This window comes from Armigeres subalbatus, chromosome 2 (assembly GCF_024139115.2).
Source record: "Armigeres subalbatus isolate Guangzhou_Male chromosome 2, GZ_Asu_2, whole genome shotgun sequence".
Lineage (NCBI taxonomy): Eukaryota > Metazoa > Arthropoda > Insecta > Diptera > Culicidae > Armigeres > Armigeres subalbatus.
In genome coordinates this window covers 308,335,150-308,355,265 of record NC_085140.1, presented here as the reverse complement: position 1 = coordinate 308,355,265, position 20,116 = coordinate 308,335,150, and the positions used below count along the sequence as shown (strand labels likewise).

Below are 20,116 nucleotides of genomic sequence, written 5' to 3'. Positions count from 1 at the left end.
TAAGCATTTCTCTAATTCGTTTTATTCCTAAAAGAATCGTCAGCTACGATCTTTTAGGAACCTACCCTTTATCAGACATCAGCTAAACATACACTATAACATTTGTTCCCGGCTATAAAACCCGTGTTTTTGTGCACTATAACAATATAACATTTAATTCTTCGGGGTTCAGCCAAAACGCACCAAGCGGCTTTTTGACTGACTTGTGATATTTTGTTCGTACAAGAAAAACGGTAATAGTTTCATATCAATTTAAGCGTACATTTGCAATAGGATATCCTCATTTATTGGATTGAGGGATATCCGATACGATTTGTGATCAATTAATTCTGCTAAACGAAAGTTTGGGGGTAATTTTTCGATGGCGCTTGGTGCGTTTTGGCTGAACCCCGACCAATTGCCCGTAACGCTGAGTAGACACCTTGTAGCATTCAGTAATTTTGTATATAGTTTGTAAATAGTTTTTGTAAATAAATTAGATTGTAAGTATACAAATCTTTCAATCGCCAATCAACTTAAATATAATGTTCCCTGGACATAGGCAAGCGAGCATTAATCAAGCAGCCAAGCTTTCCAAGGTCGAGGCCATTTGTTTCCTGGATAAGGTGGGAAAGGGATAGCAGCGCGACTATCTGGTCAAGTTATCAATCGTGCCGATAAAGCCACGATTGTACACAAAGGGGTCGGGAAATGACGTACTTCCGGTTGTGTCCGAGTCCCGCCTTCCTTAATCTGAGGATTCACAGACTCGATCATTTCGTCCGTGATTCTCCAAGGAGTTGGAAGTACGCGTTTGTTGTTAGTGTTTCGTTTGTCACAAGTAGGATAATTTAAAGTGGCGTTAAAAATAGTTAATTAATAAATTATTTGTTCGTTCTCTAGTTGCTGTAGGCAAATCAAGTGTGCGTGTTATTCGTGTGCGGTTGTAATAATTAGAGTGAAACAAAAGGTAAAAATGTGCTCTAGATGTGCGAAACGGTGCTTGTGCTCATTATGTGTTGTTCTGCCAGATTGGCTTTATATTTCACCCGCAGCGAATTCCGCGCACCCAAGCGCGCGCTTCATCCCCTACGGACGAAAGATTCCTGGCAGTCGCCAACCGGCCAGAAGCGGACGATCCGTCACTATATCGGTCCGAGGAGGCCAGGGGACCTCTAAGTGGACGGAATCCACCAGCCGGTCCGTCAAGCTACCGGCAATCAAGTGACCCCGTCGGCAAACCGCCATCGCGATTCACAACACGCTTCATTGAGAAGCAATCGCCAAGCGTTGCCTGCCCGGGGAGCATCGACCCCGCCCAACGGTCATCGACTGTAGGCCCCATCGATACGGTGAGTCTCCCATCTTTTTTTGTACGGAGTGCGGCGTCCAAGGAGGGCGCCGCGGAGGAATTTGTTGTCCAGTCGTAGACTGAAGGATGTGCCGCTAAAGCCATCGCACTGTTTTCCTTTGTCGTGAGCTGCTACCCCGCCGACAAGTAATTGGGTCCGTCATCACGGACCGTGCACATGCGTGCGTGAGCTAATTTGCCACCACCTACCAGTTAACAGGAGCGCAGAATGTGAAGGAGATGCGCGAGACTTAGTTGTGACGTCGCGTAGTAGCGCAGAACGCACAGAGCACACACGAATAGAGTAGAAGCTAGGGAAGAGTAAACCGCACACAGCTAGGGAATAGTATGAACGAACACCAACACAAATAGAAGCATATGCGACTGTCCCCCAATAAATATGTGTCCCTATTAGAAGTAAGGAAATAAATGTTCATTAATGTTTTCCATGTCGCTTAATAAACAGTCTTTCCCTAGCAAATTTGTTAATTAATTGTATTTTTCGTCACAACGCGTCATTATAGTTGCGAGTCCGTCCTCCGTGTTTCTTTTGCGAGTTTGACTGGGTATGTTGTATGCTTCCAATTCGTTGTAGAAGAGCAGGCGAGCGGAGAGAGTCTGCCGATGATGATAGGCACACTCACGCTTAGAGTGTATTAGGTGTGGTGGGCTCTCACCGTCTCTCTGAGTGGCTTCGTGGCTGTAAGGCATGCTGCGATAATTAGGGTGATACCGTTTGGCAAGAATTAGCTCGTAGCCAGTTGGAACGATCCGTAAATCCTATCTGGGAAATAAATGGACTCGCCCTTTGGGAGTCTCATCCGGGCAAATTAACTTGGGCCGTGGTCTCCTTAATGGAGTGGCGCTTAAGCCACGTGCTTTTAAGGACGGATCGCTCCTTGCCGGCTACAACCTTTACGTGGTGTGTTACGGGGTAAGATCTACCACAGTTACATTGCCAGCTACAGGCAAATCCTGACCCAACGAATACCTTCCTCATTATCCAACTCCGTGGTACTTATGAGGGTGTCGATCCGTCGGATCGTTGTCGAGAACCATTTTCACCGGGTAACGTGACCGGCTGGCCGAAGTCGTCCGATTTTTGCGGTGTGAACGATGGATGGTTCTCCCAGCAGTTCATGCAACTCGTGGTTCATTCGCCTCCTCCACGTGCCGTCCACCATCTGCACCCCACCATAGATGGTAGGCAGCATTTTCCTTTCGAAAACTCCAAGTGCGCGTCGGTCCTCCACGAGCATCGTCCAGGTCTCATGTCCGTAGAGGACTACCGGTCTAATGAGCGTTTTGTAGATTGTCAGTTTGGTACGGCGATGAACTCTATTCGATCGGAGCGTCTTGCGGAGTCCAAAGTACGTACGATTTCCAGCCACTATGCGTCTCCGAATTTCTCTGCTGGTATCATTTTCAGCAGTCCCCAGTGCGCCCAAGTACACAAATTCTTCTACCACCGATTCAAACTCGCGGTGGGTGGCTCACAATGACTTCTCTTGAACCTCTTCCTATCATGTACTTCGTCTTCGACATGTCTGATGAAGGCATCCTCCATCTTCTCAAAACAACGTGCCATAATATCTATGTGATCGGCGAAGCCAAATAGTTGGACGGACGTATTAACGTGCCATAATATTTCTTCGTATTACCCCTTCCAAAGCGTTGTTGAAAAGCAGTCACGAAAGACCATCACCTTGCCGTAACCCTCTGCGCATTTCAAAGGGACTCAAGAATGCCCCTGAAACTCGAACTATGCACATCACCCGATCCATCGTCGCCTTAATCAACCGTGTCAGTTTATTCGGAAATCCGTGCATTAGCTGCCATAGCTGGTCCCGATCGATTGTATCATATGCGGCTTTGAAGTCGATGAATAGATGATGAGTGGGCACGTTGTATTCGCGGCATTTCTGCAGTACTTGGCGAATGGCGAACACCTGGTCCGTGGTGGAGCGTTCGCCCATAAAACCTGCCTGGTACTACCCCACGAACTCTCTTGCAATTGATGCTAGTCGACGGCAATTTGGGAGAGTACCTTGAAGGCGGCGCTCAGCAATGTGTTTGCGCGGTAGTTGCTACAATCCAGCTTATCGCCCTTTTTGTAGATGGGACACACGACACCTTCCATCCACTCATGCGGCAAAACTTCCTCCTCCAAAATCTTGGTAATGAGCCAGTGCAACGCTCTAGCCAGTGTCTCACCACCGTGTTTAAATAGCTCTCCTGTTAGTTGGTCAACCCCAACTGTTGGTTGGTCAACAAGTTGATTGGTGTTGTTCTTCAGCCGGTCAATCTCCTTCTGGATTTCCTGAAGATCCGGAGCCGGAAATTATGTCCTGCGCACGTTCTCCCAGGTTCATCACCATCCCACCATCTTCATCTGCCAAATCGCCATTCAGGTGTTCTTCGTAGTGCTGCCGCCACCTTTGGATCACCTCACGCTCGTTCGTAAGAAGGTTCCCGTTTATGTCCTTACACATATAAGGCTGTGGCACGTGGCCCTTACGAGAACGGTTCAACTTCTCATAGAACTTTCGTGTGTTTTAATGCGGTACAGTAGCTCCGTCTCTTCACGGTCTCGATCTTCCTGCCTAACTGCTCTTCCGTTAGGAGTGCCACTTCCATCTGCTGTGCGTAGTCTTGGGCTAGTCTACCGTCTTGTAGCCGCCCAATGTTAAGCCGCGTCGTTCGACTCCGACGTGTGTTGTACACCGCCGAGAGTTTTGAGCGCAGGCATACTGCAACGAGGTAGTGGTCGGATTTAATATTCGCAATGCGGTAAGTGCGGACGTTCATGATGTCGGAGAATAATTTACCGTCGATTAGAACGTGGTCGATTTGGTTTTCCGTTTCTTGGTTAGGTGATCTCCATGTGGCCTTGTTGATATTTTTGCGGGGAAAGAAGGTTCTTCGGACCTCCGATCCGCGGAAGAGTGCGAAGTTTATGCATCGTTGGCCGTGATCATTCGATACGGTGTACAGACTATCCGGTCCGATGACCGGTCCAAACATTTCCTCCCTTCCTACCTGTGCGTTTATGTCGCTCATAATATGCAAATCTGTGCACCCAACCGGCGGTTGTAAGATTTTCTAATAATTCTGTATAAGAATCTAACAAAACCTGTGTAAGAACTAGACATATGCGAAATTGTTAGATTCTTATACAAACAATGTAATCTCTCAAACAAATATTGTTAGAAAAGCTAACAAAATTGTTAGATTTTTATACAATACTTGTATAAGAATCTAACAATTTTGCATATGCCCTGTTCTTATACCCGTTTTGGTACATTCTTATGCAGAATTGTTATAAAATCTAACATCCGACGGTAGGGTGTATACATAAAAATGAATTTCTGTCTGTCTGAGCCTTATAAACTCCGAAACAACTGAACCGATCGGCGTGAAAATTTGTATGTAGAGGTTTTTGGGGCAGGAGAAGGTTCTTGAAATTGTATGGAAAGGGGGGCTCCCATACAAATGAGACAGAAATTTCTGCATAACTCAAAAACTAATAATAAAATAAATCAATTTTTGGCGAAACAAAGTTCGTTGGGTCTGATATTAAAATTATGAATTAATATGCAAAATACTTTAGGCATAAGCTGCTTAAGTATTTCAATACCAAATGAATAGTGATGTGTGATGCGTTTGGTGTTGTAATAAGTTGCATTACTTTAGAGTCTTTGCTGGCTTGAGGTCTCCAGTTAGCCTTACAAACAAAGATGCAGAATCCGGAGATGGCGAGATCGGTTCTCCTATCTAGGATGTTTTCGGTGGGAAATATTCTCGACACCCGGGGCATAGTGTATCCCTTGTGTTTGCCACACAAGATACATACTCATGCAACGGCACAGAAAGCTTTCAATTAATAACTAAAAAAAGTGGTAATAGATTAATAACTTGAAAAGCAGGTCGAGTTCCAGTTAGAATGTAATACTATAGAAGAAGAAGTTTGCGATGCACTTACGAGATTGACTGATTCACCGGAACCGATTGCTAAACTGTTAGTAAGTTTTCAATAGTAAATATTAGCATACATGAATATTATAACACTGGAGTCGGTTTTTACGCGGACGATGTTGGCCGCGTGGATTAAAACGCTGTAAAAAATCGCGTTAATCCCAAAATATGTCTGATAAACCGCAGAAATCCCGAAAACCAAGTGAAAACCAATCGCATAAAAAGCTGTTCATGTAAAAAAACCGCGTTAAAAACGACTTCAGTGGGCATCGGGTATGAAGCGTTGACTCTTCCTTGATCGTTCAAGAAAATTGAAAATTCATCGAGAAACGGCTGAGATATAAACGATCAAAATCTATCAATTTTTTGTGATGTTTTTCGATTTTTTACAATCGTAAAGTGTACCCCAATATAGAAAAGACAGACGTAATTCTACGTCAAAAAACGTCTACTTCAAGACAGGGCTTACTCTGATCCTACCAATGGGAAAATGTCGCTCAGGTAGAAACTTCGACAAGATCCGACTTTTCAAAAAAAATTTTTTCTTCCTAAAACTAAATGTGTTTTTTACATTCAAAATAACCAGTTACCCTTTCAAAACAAGAAGAGGCGTGCGCTTTCAATTTAAGTGCAGAATATCAATATAAAATTTTACATATTCAAAATGATTTGTTTTTTTTCGTTTTATTTGTTTTTGTATTTTGAAGTTATAGATATGAGAAAACCAGCTACGCAGTCTTATCTAATCTAAATGATTTGTTTATTCGTCCGACGTTTTGACGCAGGTTTAGTATCTTCTTCAGGGAAAGAGTAATTTATTCGTTGCTTGTCTTATGTTTTGTCTAACTATAACTGTTTGATTTGAATTAATTGCATATTATTCGGCAACCATTTTTTGTTAAATATCTTGGCTGTGCATATGCACAGCATATATTTCGAAATGGACAAATTGATATGAAATTTGCTAAAAAGAATCCACGTGTCTTGGAGGGACTCGAACCCTCAACCTCCTACTCTCTAGATAGGCGTGATAACCTCTACACAACAAGACCACTTAAAGGTCACGTTTGCGGAAAAGCCATCAGAATCCGAGTACCAACCTCCACCGCGGTTAGCTCTCTTTTTAGCAAATTGAATATCTTTCGGATGCTTGATTTGTCCAATCTCCACATGCGCTTTACTGTTGTATATCCACAGTCAAGCGAGTGCACATTGTTTATTAAACGAGAGGATCGCACTCCATGCCCCCCAGCAACGGGCTGGGCGGGATGGTATAGAATGCGAATCAATCGCACTCTGCTGTGCCAAAGGCACATTTGGTTGGTGTCGGTTCATAGTCTCGAAATCACTTTTATTTATTTATTTATTTTGGGAGAATGGGAGAATGGAAAAGCCCTTTTGAGTTGAGCATGCAAGAACCCTCTCTAATAGGTGCAAAACCTTCTCTTTTTTCTATCAACAGAGTACAGTTTCTTAATGACAGAACTATCTTGAAAGAAACTATGTATACAATTATTTTTTTTAAATCAACAATCTTATTTTACTTATCGTCGTAGTTGAAACTTTTGTACAGAATTCTATTGGTTGTTACAAAAAATTTTTTTTATCGCTGACGACAACTTGGTGTGTGTATGTGTGTGTACAAAAACTAACCCCCACTGTCTGGCAGTGATGTTATGGAAGAAAGCTGTCTGTTAAAATAGTCAGATTTAATCCGGGAGTTAGAAAGTGTTAGCTCTACTGCAGCTCCAGTGACCCATTTCAGAGTGCCTGGTATTTCATGTCCACTCCGAGGTCACTATCACTAACAGTACGCCCCGCCTGGTTATGCTACCGTTTATCAAATGGATAAAGGTATCATAATCAAACTTCCGGATGCAAAATATATATTAATATATTTTGAATCCAGCGCGCATTTAGTAGAATTCATTATACATATATTTTTAAATGGGTTATTCCGCGGAATGTCGCACTCCGCGAAATGAGTTTCCGCAATATGGGACTCCGCGAAATGGAACTCCGAGGAATGACATTCCGCAATTTGTCATACAATCTATGAAGCAGTTTATTATGATTTACTCAATCTAACGCGAATTCATGCCACATAATTCGAAATTTTGAAAACCTTTGATCAAGATGATGCACCAGAAAATAATTGGAACTTTCTCACCAATTTTGTCGGCCCATTTCAAGTCAGCTACAATCCTTAGAATTTTCCCTGGGGGACCATCAGCGGAAGCAAACGGAAGCATAACAACCATCACTGGGTAATATTTTTGCGTTCGTCAATATCTTGCCGAATGTGTTGGTAAAACTAAAAAGAAAATCCGTTTGTTTCTTCATCAATTTTCACTTGAAATACTTTTTCACTAGGGGTTCACCCTCCTGTCGCTTTCATGACAATGACTGCCAGTAACCAACATCCGCCGCGGCGACACTCGGCCAAATTGAAGCCTATTTTAACTGGAATGAATATCGTTCACATTCGCACAACGCCTTTCTTAAAAACCTAACTCAAATCGCGTCTTTTAAACAAAATTTATAAAAATTCGAGAAAATTCAAAAAAATTGAGACAGGAAAAACAAGTTATGTCAACCGCACCCGCCGATTGCTGCGATCTTTTTTCTTATCGCTGACGACAACTTGGTAGTTGAAAAATATGTATTTGACGAGATGTTACACAGAATTCTGTTTTCACACGATTTTGTTTCAATCGTATTTTGTATCCTGCAGCCTCAATTTTTGACTAAAATCCATGCAACTTGTTCTAAAACTCCAGAGAAAAATCAGATGGTTATTCATATACGATAAACATTTTAGATGGGGGGTATTTTCTACATACTTATCAAAAAACTTCCTGAGAGCTCTTTATCCTTTTTGGTTAATTTATTTAACAAATGTTTTCAATTGGCATACTTCCCAGATAAATGAAAAAACGCCAAAGTTGTTCCAATTTTGAAGCCGGACAAAAATCCAGCTGAGGCTTCTAGTTATCGCCCAATCAGTTTGCTTTCTTCAATAAGCAAACTGTTTGAAAAGATTATTTTAAATAGAATGATGGTTCATATTAATGACAATTCTATTTTTGCTGATGAGCAATTTGGTTTTCGCCATGGGCATTCAACCTGTAACGAGCTTGGTCTAGTTGCAAGGTCTAGTTGCAAGTGTCTTCTGTATTTTTCCAAACTTCTTAAGTTAACTTATCATCTAGGAAATAATGGTTGAACGAGGAGTGAGCAAACGACGGTCGGTGTGTTTAACAAACAGCGTGAATGCACATGGTGCTTGTTGTGCACATGTGGTAATAATTTGGAGGTTTCATAATAACGAAGAGTAAATACAATACGTGTAAAATTGGCCTAGTGAGACCTTCTCATTAGGTCAAGTACGGGTGGTCGGAATTTAGGCAAATAACTGTGTCGGATTGAGGAAGTGTTTAATTTATGGGTTTGTGCAAGGGTACACATTTTATACATGTTTGAAATATGAATCTTAGTGTGGTGTTGTATTACTACACCTCCCTCCTTTAGAAGAATGGTGGAACCATTCGAATGTGAAAAAAATTGGTTACTCTGTCGTTTACTCATTCATCATTTTGTATTGACATTACCTTTTTGCCTTTCTCGTATACTAAGTATACGGTAAAGGCTATATGATCGCTCCAAAACCAAACTTTTTATAGAAGGCCCGGAGACCCATAGTGTTATATACCGATCGACTCAGCTCGACGAATTGAGGTGATGTCTGTGTGTATGTGTGTGTGTGTGTGTGTGTGTATGTGTGTGTGTCTGTGCGCACCCCACCGAAAAAAAAATGTCACTCATTTTTCAGGTACTTATCCTTAACCGATTTACTCGCAACAAGTTGCATTCGACGCAGGATACTCGACCATTGTTTCCTATTGAAAATTGGTCAGATCGGACTATGGGCTCGGATGTTATGGCCAAAATACCACTTTTTTATAAAAAAAAATAAGTAAAAAAATGTCACTCATTTTTCAGGCACTTATCCTTAACCGATTTACTCGCAACATGTTGCACTCGACGCAGGATACTCTACCATTGTTTCCTATTGAAAATTGGTCAGATCGGACTATGGGATCGGAAGTTATGGCCAAAATACCACTTTTTTATAGAAAAAATGAGTAAAAAAATGTCACTCATTTTTCAGGTACTTATCCTTAACCGATTTACTCGCAACAAGTTGCATTCGACGCAGGATAACCTACTATTGTTTTCTATTGAAAATTGGTCTGATCGGACTATGGGCTCGGAAGTTATGGCCAAAATATCACTTTTTTTTATTAAAAAAATGAGTAAAAAAATGTCACTCATTTTTCAGGCACTTATCCTTAACCGATTTACTCGCAACATGTTGCACTCGACGCAGAATACTCTCCCATTGTTTCCTATTGAAAATTGGCCAGATCGGACTATGGGCTCAAAAGTAATGGCCAAAATACTATTTTTATAATGCACGAGAAAGGCACCATCACCGCTAGGTGGATTAATCAGGGTTTTTTTTTAATTATTGTGTTTTATTAATCTTGTTTTATGAACGGTTATGGTTTGATTTGTAATTTTGTGCCTAATTTCAGCATTACTTCCATCTAACTTTATTATTTCAAAGGGTCCATTATGTACGTTATCTAACTTTTTTCTGCCTTCTATTTTCAAATATACTGTATCATTTAAACTCAGATTTGTTGGATTCAAGTTTTTGTTTAATTTCTGTATTCTAGAGAGTTTTGTTTTTTCTATTTTATTAAAGACATATCTATGTATCACTTGTAATTTGTGTTTAATTTCTTGTAAGTATGAATCATAATTATAAATTGGGTCTATATAATTTAAGTCTATGTGATCGAATTTGTGTACAGGTTTGCCATAGAGAATTTCGAAAGGTGAGTATGCATGTGATGAATTTGGAGTTGTATTGTAACAATAACTATAGAATGGAAGCCAATTATCCCAATCAGTTTTCAGATCATTGATGAATGATCGTAGGTATTCATTCAAACACCTATGATTTCTCTCCAATGATCCTATTGTCTGAGGGTGATATGCCGTAGAACAAATATGATTAATTTTTAAAGATCGCATATGTTATTAAATATTCCTTTGTACTCGGTTCCTTGGTCCGTGCGAATGGCACCCATAGGACCATAAACTAAGATACAATGCTCAACTATTGCTTTGGAAATTGTGGCTGATGATTTGTCTGGAATTGGAATAATAATTGTATATTTGCTGAGATCACATTGCATGGTCACAGCATATCTGTTGCCGTTAGAGGTTAAGCTAAATGGACCAATTGTGTCAATTGAAACAATTTCGAAAGTTTTGATAGGTGTCGTTGTATTAATCATTTTTTCTTTGACGGGTGTGAAATGTTTGTTTATTTTACATGACTCACACGATTTAACAAACTTGTTAACAATGTACTTCATGTTGCGAAAAATATATGAATTTCGTATTTTTTTGTATAATCGTGATATACCAATATGTCCTCCAATTGGTGAACAATGATTTAATTCCAGTAGTTTCTGTATTTCAGTGCTATCTGATAGAAATTTAGGTGGTTCAAAAATAATAATTTGAACTGTGTTTAAAATTTTGTTTCCAATTTGTTTGAAATCATTAAGATGTATAGAATTGAATATATCATCGTTTTTCGAAATTGCTATAATGTTTTCAAATTTGGATTGTTGAAAATAATCATTAATAATATGAAAAATGTTTTTTAAATTTTTCAACGTAAATTCTAGTCCTAACGCTAGAGTTGGGCCTTTTTTATATTTTTTGTCGAATAAGCTTATGTTTCCCACCGGTGGATTTAAATTTTGCAATATTTTGAATGCGATTTTACGTAATTTATAAATTTGTTCATTATTTATCGCTTCATATATGTGAAGATGATCAGGCTTCACTTTATTATTTTTCTCGTTGCTTTTTGCTAGGCAAGGTTTGCTTGTCATTGACCTTGTCTGCATTTGTAAGATATTCATATTCTTTAATTCATCAGAGTTTACGTTAATTCTAGATAAAGCGTCTGCTACAACATTACTTTTACCTGGGACAAACTCTATCTCGAAGTCGAACTCTTCGAGGTCGACTCTCATCCGAGTTAACTTCGAGGAAGGGTTTTTCATGCCAAAGAGGTAAATTAAAGGTCGATGGTCAGTACGCACTATGAATTTTTTACCTAATAAATATGGTCGGTAATGCATTATCGCCCAGTGAATAGCAGCTAATTCTTTTTCGATGATGTGTTTATTTGCTTCGCCTTTTGTAAACGCGCGACTGGCGAAAGAAACAGGCAGATCATCGTTTCCATGTATTTGAGATAGAACAGCACCGCACGCAAAGTCAGATGCGTCTGTTGTAACAATAAAAGTTTTTTCAAAATCTGGATATTGTAAGATATGGGGTGAGAGTAAGTTATTTTTAAGTTTAACAAAAGCAGTTTGACAGTCTTTTGTCCAAGAAAATTTTGTATTTTTTCTCAATAATTTGTTCAAGCAGTTACAAATAGTAGCGAAATTCGGAATGAACCTTCTATAATAGTTGCACATTGCCACAAAACTTCTAACTTGATCAGCATTTTGTGGTATGGGGTAATTCTTTATTACCTCGAATTTGGAATCATCGGGTAAAATGCCTTTATCGGTAATTTTATGCCCTAAGAAAGTAACTTCGGGCTGAAAAAAACAACATTTTTCAGGATTTAATTTCAAGTTTCGTTCTCTGAAGCATTGGAAGACTTTTCTTAAATTTTTTAAATGGTGTGATACCGAGCAACCTACAACAATCACGTCGTCAATATATAAAAATGCGCACTCGGGACTCAAGCCACTTAGTGCTATGGACATCATTCTCTGAAAGCTATTTGGACTTATATTCAATCCAAACGGCAATCTTTTAAACTGAAAGTGGCCACGCTCTTGTGATGAGAACGCAGTGAATTCTCTTGAATTTTTATCTATCTCAATCTGATGGAAACCAGACATTAGATCTAGAGTTGTGAAATATTTGGCTCTGCCGAGTTGATCAAGAATGTCATCAATTCTCGGTAGAGGAAATTTATCAGCTAACAACTTTTTGTTTAACTGACGATAATCTACGACAAGTCTCCATTTTTTTTCATCATTTAAAGACTTTTTAGGAACCAGAAGAATTGGAGAATTGTAATTCGAAACAGATGGTTCGATAATGTCATTTTCTATTAATTTATCAATTTGACGACAGATCTCGTCTCGTTGACTATGGGCATTTCGGTAATTTTTAATATAGACAGGAGTTTCGTCCTGTACTCGAATTTTCTGCTTGTAAAAATTATTACAAGTCAAGAAGTCATCTTGAAGACTAAAAATATCGTTGTACTCATTACATAAATCATTCAATGGTTTTTTTATGGAACATGGAACGTTACTTAAATTTAACTCTTTCTCTAGGGCTGCAACTCTATTAATTTTATCATTATTTTCAATATTGTAAATGTGATAATTGTGTAGTGGATTTATACGTGGTTTGAAATCTTTTAACATTATAATTTCACTATTTGTGTTAATTATTCTAATAAATGGTGAATGTTTTGATATTATAGTATTACTGCAAAACACTCCCGGTGAAATCTGTGAAGATTCCACTAAAGCATCATTATCTAGCTTTAAATTGCCAATATGTCTGATTACTTCAGAACGTGCTGGCAAAATAATCGTACCATTTAAATTATTTTGAATAGGCACTATTAGAGAATTGTTATTACAGTTTATTGTTAAGATCCAAGAATCATAATCTATGTTACACCTAAAGTTTACTAAGAAATCTCGTCCTAATATACCATCAGCAGGTATTGGGAACGAATTATCTACTAATTGAAAATCATGTGATAAATTAAGATTGTTTACAATTATATTAATATTTACACTACCAAGACTTAAAATTTCTTGGTCTGTGATGCCACGTAGTGCACTTTGATTTTCAGGATTGTAAAATAGTTTTGTGCATAAAAGTTTGGGTTTAAAAATTGATACATCTGCACCAGTGTCAACGATAAAAGTGCAGGGTTGATTAGTCACATTTGTTTCGAGAGAAACAAAATTGCTGGCGGTAACATTTATTGTGTAAACTGCCCTTGCGTCCCGCCTAAAGGGTGGATACTTTGAATGTTTTCAATCTGTGGGGTAATTCGTGAAGAGTTTGATTGCTGACGTGAAATGTTCGGCAGAATTTGGGTTTGTTGGTTCATAAAATTTGGGTCAGACTGCATGCAATAAACACGCGGATTTCTTTGGCTATTTTGTGACGAATTGTGGAAAAATCCACGACTATTGTAAAAATTTCCACGACCACGTGGAGAATAGTAATTTCTTTGATTGAAAGTCTCATTATTGTGAATTCTATTTTGCATTCTTTGTCGATTATTATAACTATTTTGTTTGTAACCACGATTAACGATACTGTTACTATAGTTTCCACGGTTATGGTTCAAATTGTTTCTTCGCGGAAATCCTCTTCTGGAATTTACTGTCAATACTTGTGTAGATAAACCAATATTCTCGTTTACCTTCTGAATAGCTGATTGAATTGTAGGAATTCATTAGCTTTTAAAATAATCTTTGTTTCGTTATCCGCTACTCCGTTTATCAACGCATTAACTCCAGCTTTCGTTGCCATTTTAGTGGCGACGTCTGATGGAATTTTGCTTTGTATGTACAAGGAAGTTAACTGTATATATAATGCTTCTACTTGTTCCAAAAATTTTTCTGAATGTCTGTATTTCAATTGGTTCAATTTCGCTAATACTGTATCTGGGGATTCAGCACTTTTACAATTCTGCGATACGGCGTCAATGATATCGTTTAATGTTGTAACATTAGCGGGTAGAGCTAGGCGAGCTTTCCCACTTAATCTTGTTTTTACAAATTTTGTTGCAGTAAGCATTTGTTCTGGTTTAATTAGTTCCGATAACAAGTTTACTGCGTCAACAAATGATTCCAATAACGATGGAGAAGCATCATATGGTTGCACCAATGAAATAGCGGTTTTTATATCAAAATTTGCTGTTGTCGTCATTATAGAGCTGTTCTGGCTGGCTAATTTCCTTTTAGTTATTTCGTTAATCTCCCAAAAGTATCTCTGGTTTGTTTACAAATTTCATTAAATTCTTGAGATGGCAATTCCTGGTATTTCTCATTTAAACAACTTTCGATCACTTCTTTTAATTCTTTAGCAAAATTTAGGTTAAATTCCAATGTATTTATAGAAATTTGTTTGTAAATCGATTTTTTGAGATTATCCCTAATTCTTCTTAAATCATTTATAGCTTCTTTTAACGAAGGACAGCTAGAAATTGTTATTAAAGATTGAGTTTCTACAATATTGAATTCTTTTCTTGTGTGGAACATAACAAAGTCACTTATAAATTAATACATACATTTATGATGATACTCCAACTACCGTTTTAGTACACTGCTACACATATGTCACTTCCATACATCCATCGGGGTTGGTTCCTTTTTAACTTTCTTCTTTACGCTGCTGTTGCTGCTGCTACTGCTGCCGCCACGATTTTTGTTAACTGCACATATCACATCCATCGAACCCGTTGGTATAATTATTTCTTCCTATCCCAGCTAGGTGGACTGCATTTATGTTGTTCGTCTACTGGAAGAGTGACATTCCTTCCAGTTGCTCTTTGATCATCTTGCACCATAAGTATATTGTCAATTGCATAAGAGCTAACGCTGCACCGAATATCGCGATTTCTTGAAACATTTTTGGTTAATGTGAATTTTAAACTTTTAAACTACACTTGTTTTTAAATTATTCAGACTCACTGAATTGTTCAATCGTGTTTGCGCTCTCATGCGTTCATAGTTCGTTATTATTTTATACGCTATGTAAATTACTCCGATTGTGACTGTCACTAGTAGCGTATATGCAATAAGTTCCGTCGAAACACTTGTTCTTTCTGCATGGTCTTTAGTTTTCGCATTGCTTGCGTTTATTATATTCACTATTTGTTCTTGTGTCATTCCTGACTCAGACGGTTTGGAGTCACTCGCACCCATTATCACTGAATTTTTTCAACTGATTTTCCGTTAGTTAGTTGGTAATTACACATTGCACCAAAAATCACTTTTTCCGTTACGGTCAGCCATGTAACGAGCTTGCCGTAGGTTGTTCGGATAGAATGAACTTAACGAGGAGAAGGTCTAGTTGCAAGTGTCTTCTGTATTTTTCCAAACTTCTTAAGTTAACTTATCATCTAGGAAATAATGGTTGAACGAGGAGTGAGCAAACGACGGTCGGTGTGTTTAACAAACAGCGTGAATGCACATGGTGCTTGTTGTGCACATGTGGTAATAATTTGGAGGTTTCATAATAACGAAGAGTAAATACAATACGTGTAAAATTGGCCTAGTGAGACCTTCTCATTAGGTCAAGTACGGGTGGTCGGAATTTAGGCAAATAACTGTGTCGGATTGAGGAAGTGTTTAATTTATGGGTTTGTGCAAGGGTACACATTTTATACATGTTTGAAATATGAATCTTAGTGTGGTGTTGTATTACTACAAACCACTCATTAAGAGTTACGAACTTAATTCGGCTCAACAAATCTGAAGGATATTCGACTGGAGTTGCTCTTCTTGATATAGAGAAAGCATTTGATAGTGTTTGGCATGAAGGTTTGATTGTAAAATTGATGAATTTTAATTTTCCTCTGTACATTATTAAACTGATCCAAAATTATTTATCAGATCGCTCACTGCAGGTAAACTATCAGAATTCTAAATCTGATAGATTACCTGTTAGAGCTGGTGTTCCCCAAGGCAGCATACTGGGGCCCATTTTGTATAACATTTTTACTTCTGACTTACCTGATTTACCACCAGGGTGCCAAAAATCTTTGTTTGCAGATGACACTGGTCTCTCAGCCAAAGAGCGAGGCCTTCGTGTCATTTGTAGTAGATTGCAAAAAAGTTTGGATATTTTCTCCACTTACTTACAAAAATGGAAAATTTCCCCGAATGCTTCCAAAACTCAGCTTATATTTTCCCCACATAAGCCGAGAGCTTCTTATTTGAAACCTTCTAGCAGACATATTGTCACTATGAATGGGGTTCCAATTAATTGGTCTAGCGAAGCTAAATATTTAGGACTTCTGCTAGATCAAAAATTAACTTTTAAAAATCACATTGAAGGCCTTCAAGCCAAATGTAACAAATATATTAAGTGTCTATATCCACTTATAAACAGAAAATCAAAACTTTGTCTTAAGAACAAACTTTTGATTTACAAACAAATTTTTAGACCAGCCATGTTGTATGCTGTGCCAACATGGACTAGTTGCTGCAATACCAGAAAGAAGGCACTTCATTAAAAAACCCTGCTAGCAGAGCAAGATTACTTTTGACAGATATTGAATCATTTTTATAGATGTTTTGTTGGTCTTGCTGGGTAGCACAAGCCATTCTTATGACCGGAGGGTTCGCGAAGCGGACCAAAGCCTTAAAATGCTTTAAAAAGTATGCTCAAAGTGAAACTGTCACGAATCCAAATAAATTTTGCTTCGCATTTTCAGAGGCACCAATCTCAACAAAGAAGCAACGAATTACAGTCATCTTTTTATTTTGGCTTTGCTGCGTCGCAGCAAGCAGAATACAAACATTCGTCGCTTCAGTATTGCTAGTAATGCCCAAGAAAACGTGATGTTTCCTAGCAATGAATTATTGGCAGTGACTGATTTTCTACTCGCCGCTTCCACATCCAGGCGCTATCGTATATAAGCAATAGAAATACTAGAATAAGAGATCGGCAAAGACGCCATCTTGTTTCCAATCGAACCGTCAAAAGCGGTTCCATTTCGACTTGTTTACTTTTTGCGTCCATAAGAAGCCAGCAAAAAGTTCAAGTGCTGCCAGTATCATTTTCGCGATTTCATGCATTTTCATACGTTGCCATTTCGACAGTTTTTCACTCCGCCGGTCTCTGGTTATAGGGTTGCTAATAAGCAAATAGCCAGCATGAGTCAACCGCTAGAAATGTATGTGGCGAAAGAAATCTAACGCGGGTTTTCTTAAAATTAGGAACTTTTCATGAAAAACTATTTGGTACCGGTTATGATGGATGTTGTCCGCTACTACGCCTACCAAATATGTTTTCGACTAAGGTGCTTAATTTTGAGAAATCAAACCTTAGATGCCTTTCGCCATACTGATTTTGAGCACGCTCAAAGCAGGCGGTTCATTGGCCCTTAACCATTCCTTTCCTCAGGTTTATTTCTGACCGGTGATCGATATTTCCTTTGGTCCGCGGTCCATCATTTTGTCATGGCCAACTGTACACAGGCTCCATGGCCTGTCATGATCGCCTCCCCATTCATATGGACAAACAAAACCATTACAAGACGAAATATAAATGAAAAGAACTGTTAAAAATGTTAATATCAGGGTTCGTAATGCTCACTCAATCTCAGGAGCACAGGATGCTCCCTCACGAAAATTTTCGGGGAGAAATCGCTTTTCAGGAAAGAAAAACATCCTGGATAGTGATAACCATTTTTCGCTCACTTTGATTGCCACCAATCGTTGGTTTGTTCTTTTTCTTTCATATTCGAGTCTTTTCGTGGCACCATAAATGCAAATGGTAGTAGCTTATGTGGACCAAATAACTTAACGCTTTCATACAGATAGCGTGGTGGTGTGGCTAGAGTAAGCACATCCCCACAGCTATTATTGTTACTATTCTGGGTTCGAATCCCAGCGCGGCCATACAATTTTGTAATTGTTCTGCGATAATTCTCGCGAAAAGTGAGTGAGAGGTGAAAGTGATGAAACGAGAAAGGATTTTCATTAAATAGGCAAGATTTTCATTTATCTTCCCAGGCTAATTCTGGAGAAAGATTGATGGGTGAAAGATGATCCTCAACATAAACGAAGAAAAAAGATGCTCCCTTGGCCCAAAAAATGCTTGCTTTGGTCTCATTGAAACGAAAAGTCGAAACCCTGGTTAATATACACGATTTTTTGTTCTCATGAGCAATCAATTCGAATTTACTGAAAAACAGCAATATTTCATTTTCTACTATGCAAGCTGAAAATTAGAAAAAGAAAGTACTCTTTGCTGGTTTAACAGTTTGGGGGTTAAGTTTGCTTGAACTAAAAAATTACTGGACAAACAGTACATTTTATAATGCTGCACACTCAGTTTTTATTTCTGCAGCTCGGCAAAAATCCGCACAGCCGTGCGCCAGCAAAATAAAAAACTGATATTCCGGCAAAAATAGCGTTTGTTTGCTGATTTTCGGCAAATTATTTGATGATTATCAGCAATTTTGACAGAAATCTCGGCAAAAAACATGTTTGCTGGGGCACGGCTGTGCGATTCTCTGTAAAAGTTCAACATTTTGCTGAGATCCCGGTAAAAAAAAATAAGTGTGTGGATTTACTACTGGTTTTACCGTCTCATTCCCTACATATGTGCTCGATAAGGGGCCGTACACTTACTACGGAAGCAATTTTTCTAGGTTATTCACCGCCCCCCCCACCACCCTCAATGTTAGATTTTTCCTTTACAACTCATTTTTTATTTATATGGAGCGTGAGGTAATGACAGACACCCCTCCCTCCATAAGTGCTTACTAGACTGGCCCAGGATACAAAAAGTCGTCCGATTCTACGGGGCACCCCCCAGGATTTTGCCTTTGAGTAAGAAAATCATTCTCTGAAAATTTCAGCCTGATCGGTTATTGCATAAGCTGGCGCAATTGATTTGAAGTTAATATAGGGATTTCAGCCGAAATATATGGGAATATACACCTCTGTTACTATTTCGTACAGGAAATTGGATGGAAAAAGCCCGATTGAGCCCAGATTTGCAGGAAATGAAGGTCACATGCCAATGAACAATTCGACATAAAATTCTAAAATAAACTTTAAATTAGTTTTTAGCAGATTTATTTGGAGTTTGGCTGAACACTTTGAAATTCTCGTTTAACTCTTCAAAAGGACCTAAGTAACATTTTTTTCATGAATTAATTTGAGTACTGCAATCAAAAGCTTTCATGTTGTTCTGTTGATTGCGCTATTCAAATTAATTCATGAAAAAAATGTTACTTAGGTTCTTTTGAAGAGTTAAGCGAGAATTCATTAATTGTCTTGAAAACAAGCGCATGTAATCGAAGGTAGCTGCGACATGTGTTGTGGCGCGCGTGCAGTTACTTATGGTTCAGTGCGCGCGAAATCACGCATCGCAGGCACCTTTGATTGCATGCGTATGTTTTCATAGCAATGAATGAATTTCAAACTACACAACACAACTCCAAATAAATCAACCAAAAACTGATTTAAAGTTTATTTAGTAATAGTAGAATTTTATGTCGAATTGTTCATGGGCAAGTTAATTTCATTTCCTGCAAATCTGGGCTCAATCGGGCTCTTCCATCCAATTTCCTGTACGAAATAGTAACAGAGGTGTATTTTCCCATATATTTCGGCTGAAACCCCCATATTAACTTCAAATCAATTGCGCCAGCTTATGCAATAACCGATCAGGCTGAAATTTTCAGAGAATGAATTTCTTACTTAAAGGCAAAATCCTGGAGGGTGCTCCGTAGAATCCGATGACTTTTTTTTTCTGCCCATACTAGGCTGGGCCACTCTAGTGCTTACGTTATTAGTGTACGACCTCTTATCTACTTACTTCAGTTCTTAAGGAAATTGATGACAGAAATAATCGCATTTATTTTTAATTCTATGAATCTTTCGCTCTTTTTATACAAGAAATATGTCCATCAGTTCAGAA

General features: G+C 38.6%; 1 protein-coding gene and 1 long non-coding RNA gene across 2 annotated transcripts in view; both read left to right on the top strand.

Moving 5' to 3' along the window:
- LOC134212563 (uncharacterized) overlaps positions 1–20,116 on the top strand; it is a 243,283-nt gene that overhangs the window by 1,314 nt on the left and 221,853 nt on the right. The gene's annotated exons all lie outside the window — the stretch shown is intronic.
- On the top strand, positions 620–1,472 carry LOC134216708 (uncharacterized). The gene is made up of 3 exons (XR_009980792.1): positions 620–820; positions 883–949; positions 1,011–1,472. It is a non-coding gene; the product is annotated as an uncharacterized LOC134216708 (long non-coding RNA).